The following is a 4821-nucleotide window of genomic DNA, read 5'->3' as shown; positions in this document are numbered from 1 at the left end:
TTATGTCGTGCCTGTGTATTGATTATTGTTTTAAATACTTCACTAATCCAAAGGAAACGGGTTGAATACATTGTTGACTTCCATGCATTATCAGCACCATCTCTGGTTTGTCACAGTGGTGTGACAGCCAATTGCAGCAAGACCTGTGACTTTCGGCAGAGTTGTTTTGCATTCCACCAATCTGCTCGACCTCATCAGGCACACACTTTTTTTTTGCATTACACTAAACCTTGGTTTTCATAAATGAAGGTGTGTCCATCCATATAAACAGAGCAGAATATTCTATTTATCATTTGGATGCTAGGAAACCACTGTTGTGTGGTTTTCAAAATTAGGGGTGTCCTAGTTGAACATTAATACCTCACTAAAGCAGTGTACTCTTGACTGGGCGGCTTTAATCCAATTATTAACTGACATTCAGACTCTGTTCGTTCGTAAATCAACTAAAATCCCTTTGGAACAACACTTTTAAACATGGCGAGATTTTATTGTATTATGTAAAAGTGGGTACTATAGAATCAGAGATGACTTTTGAAATCAGAATTTAGTTTGCAAAAATTATTTTTAGTTTAATTTATTAAATTGTTCAAACCTTAACTTTACACCATATGGTATATTAAGTTTGCTTAATCTTTTTGTAATTGTATAACAATCCAGTGCTAGTCTTGTCACACAAATCTAACCAGAATGATCAATCACTTTATATGTTACCTATATACAATCCAAGCGTGTTCTGAATAATGCATACCATGCACCTTTTATGCAATCCAATTCTCAAACTATGTCCACAAAGATGTTCATGAAGTGGGCGGGGGCAATATCTTCGTCTTTCTAGGAGAACATCCTGATTCAACACTTTCTTAGAATGTTTCGACATATTTTTCTATAGATGGACACTTAGTATTTCACTTTCAATTTTTATCCTTAAAACAAACATGAGTTTTGAGATTTCTTTTCAAAAACATTTGGTTGAAAATGAATATTTGGGGGGGGGAAATAAGAAAGACTTGGATTTATATAGCGCCTTTCACGACCACCGACGTCTCAAAGCATCTTACAGCCAATGAAGTACTTTTGGAGTGTAGTCACTAGTAATGTCGGGAGGGTTTAACCTTTCTGTTGTACTGGAGATGGCAAAAATAAACTGGAGACCACATTAGACACCGTCAAATGCAAATGGAACAATGATAAAGATCCAATTCTCATAAAACCTGCAACAAAAAAAAGTTGGGAGAACTGCAGCGTGAAAGTGTCAATTGTTTAGAGACTTAAAAATTGTTTCGAACTAATGCCAAAATCTCAGAATTTATCAATACAATCAGTAAAAACGAAGATCCCTGTTAAGTGCAGTACTGCATGTATCATAAATAATCATGCTATTGGTCCTGCAAGATTTCCATGAAGTGGAAGTGCCTTCCAAAAAGGCTCTCTGCTATTATTCACTGTATTAAAGAGGCAACAGCTGCTTATCTTAACCTTACTCTATGGGTTTTTTCAGTACCCTGTGACAGCAGGATATTTAGTTGGCCAAGCATGTTTCATGTGTTTAACATCTTATTGTTAAATTGTAGAATGTGTTTCCTAACAGTGAGAAATAGCTAACTATATTTGTATTTTGGATTAAAGCTAAATATTTATTTTTCAATTAAAAAAAAAAACTTGCAGAGATTGTAATGGAAATTATATGGACTGTGTTGCTTGAGATCATTATGTTCAAATATGGTGTGGTTTAACGGTGTTATCTTGGGAATCTTAAAATCTGAGGATAGTAAGGATTTGAGGTGTGAAGAAAAAAGAAAGACTTGCATTTATATAGCGTCTTTCATGACCTCAGGATATCTCAAAGTGCTTTGCAGCCAATTAAGTACTTTTTTGTTGTCATGTAGGAAATGCAGCAGCCAATTTGCCCACATTAAAGTCCCACAAACAACAATGTGATAATGACCAGATAATCGGTTTTAGGTGTTGGTTGAGGGATAAATATTGGCCAGGATACCGGGGAGAACTTCCCTGCTCTTCTTCGAATAGTGCCATGGGACCTTTTTGACGTGAAAAGCAATAATGGCACACTGGTTTATTTACATTCTCTTCTACACTGATTGTAAAGGTCCGACATGAAATGATTTTGGGAGTGTCAACCCAGGTTCTGGTGGGCACGAGTCTACATACAAAATAGCCAATGTTTCAATGTAGATTGGTCTTGCTTAGAGAAGCTGCACTGAGAAACGGAAACATTGATACTTGGGTGCTGCTTTCAGTTATGAAGGAGTTAATGAACATTATTGGGGGAAAGCAATCTTCCATTACTTGGCAGTAACAATGTTATGTGTCATCATGACTGGTTAATGCTAACATTAGATGAAAAATGTGTGTTCCACTCCCCAGCACTGACATCCGTCTCCTGGAAAAGCACAACATTCATCTTTTTTAAAAAGGGAAGAGAGGAAATGAAATGTCACCAGGTTAGATTTTCTATGAATTGCATTTCAATGCATTGTAAATTTTAAAAAACTTTACTTCCAAAATGGAAAATTTAGAGCCACTGCAGTGGTAAACTAAACTCAATATATAAAATCTTGTTTGCTATTCTAATCAAATTTGGCCATTGATATGGTAATGCCCTTGGTCCTACATCACTCTGACATGGTGCATTTAAAAAAAACATTTTCATAAACATTGTGTACATATTCCCAAATATGTTAAATGTAAGTCTTTCCCCACTAGCAAATTCTATATTTTGAGTATCTGATGGGAAGTGTGCAAATCAGATTTATCCACTTGAAGCATTACATTTTTGTCTATGGAGCTGCGAGCACAGTGTCTCCAATACTGTATTTACTTTTTCTGTATTTGTTGACTTACCAGCACATTATTCCTGTTGCTGTGTGTGTGTATTTACCAATAAAAACATTTTCTGCTATAATAGCACTGTTTTTCTTTTGGGTAACTAGTGATTTTCCGAGTTAGGATAGGGGGTCCCTGGAAATCCACCAATATTAGCACAGGGTCCCTTTTACGGCTTTTGCATTCTTGAAATAAATGCTCCAGTAGGGTACAGATCAGAACCCTAACGTTGTGAAGTAAAGAAGCTGCAGACTTTTCTGGCTTTGGTATTGAGTGCGTTACAGAAATTTGCAGTGAGGGCATCTGAAAAGTTGATGTGTGTTAACAAATTTATGAGGTAACTGACTTGGGAAAATCCCTATAAACTGATGATATAAGTGAACTGAATTAATATTCGTAATACAGCTATTAACTTGAGATGCTGCCCTGATTTTATTGTGTCACGTAGATGAATTCCGCTGCCTCACTTATTTTTATATATGTTATAGAAGTGTTGAGCATGTTTACCACAACCTTACCTGTTCTCTGGAGCAGAGTACCAAGGATGCACAAGGTTTTTGTGAGAATCTAACCTGGAGTGATCCATAGAGACAGTTATCATTAGCACATCATCCAGATTAGCCTGGTTTCACTGGCGTGTATGACATTATCAGCAAATATATTCAATTCGTCTCGACTCCAGAATCATGTACGGAGCGTAAATTGCAGCATTGCCAGTCTTGCATCTTACCTTTTAGGTTTTCAAATGAAAGCAATATTTGTTTTTCACAGCTATATAATTGTTTGATCTGATATGCCTTGTTCTGTTGTAGCTCTCTTCAGCCTTTGACACTATTGATTGCTCCATTCTGCCCCATAATCTAGTTCTGGGAGCACAATCTCACAGTTCCACTCAGCAATCTCACAGTTCCACTTCCCAGAGGTCCCAGTGGACTGGAAAATTGCAAATGTAATGCCCCTATTTAAGAAAGGAGGAAGACAGAAAGCAGGAAACTAGAGCAGTTTGCCTAACATTTGTCATTGGAAAAACGCTGGAGTCTATCATTAAGGAAGGAGTAGCAGGACACTTAGAAAATCATAATAAAGTCAAGCAGAGTCAGCATGGTTTTATGAAAGGGACATCATGTTTGACAAATTTGCTGGAGTTCTTTGATATAACGAGCAGGGTGGATAAAGAGAACTAGTAGATGTGTATTTGGATTTCCAGAAGGCATTCGATAAGGTGCCACATAAAATGTTACTGCACAAGATAAAAGCTCACGGGGTTGGGGGTAATATATTAGCGTGGATAAGGATTGGCTAACAGAAAAGAGAGTTGGGATAAATGGGTAATTTTCAGGTTTGCAAACTAACTGGTGGGGTGTCGCAGGGATCAGTGCTGGAGCTTCAACTATTTACAATTTATATTATCATCATCATCATCATAGGCAGTCCCTCGGAATCGAGGAAGACTTGCTTCCAAACTTACAAATGTGTCCTTAGGTGACTGAACAGTCCAATACGAGAACCACAATCCCTGTCAGGTGGGACAGATAGTCATTGAGGGAAAGAATGGGTGGGACAGTAATGACTTCGATGAAGGGACCGAGTGTAATGTAGCCAAATTTGCTGATGATACAAAGATAGGTGGGAAAGCAAGTTGTGAGAAGGATGCAAAAAATCTACAAAGTGGTATAGATAGCCTAAGTGAGTGGGCAAAAATTTGGTAGATGGAATATAATGTGGGAAAATGTGAGGTGAAAATATGAGAAAAATAAAAAAGCAAATTATTATTTAAATGGGGAGAGATTACAAAATGCTGCAGTACAGAGGGACCTGGGGGTCCTTGTGCGTGAAACACAAAAAGTTAGCATGCAAGTACAGCAAGTAATTAGGAAGGCAAATGGAATGTTGGCCTTTATTGCAAGGGGGATAGAGTATAAAAGTAGAGAAGTCCTGCTACAACTTTACAGGGCGTTGGTAAGACCACACCTGGAG

The sequence above is a fragment of the Pristiophorus japonicus genome, chromosome 15, assembly GCF_044704955.1.
Source record: "Pristiophorus japonicus isolate sPriJap1 chromosome 15, sPriJap1.hap1, whole genome shotgun sequence".
NCBI lineage: Eukaryota > Metazoa > Chordata > Chondrichthyes > Pristiophoridae > Pristiophorus > Pristiophorus japonicus.
The sequence above is the reverse complement of the archived record's forward strand: the minus strand, read 5'-3'. Positions refer to the sequence as shown.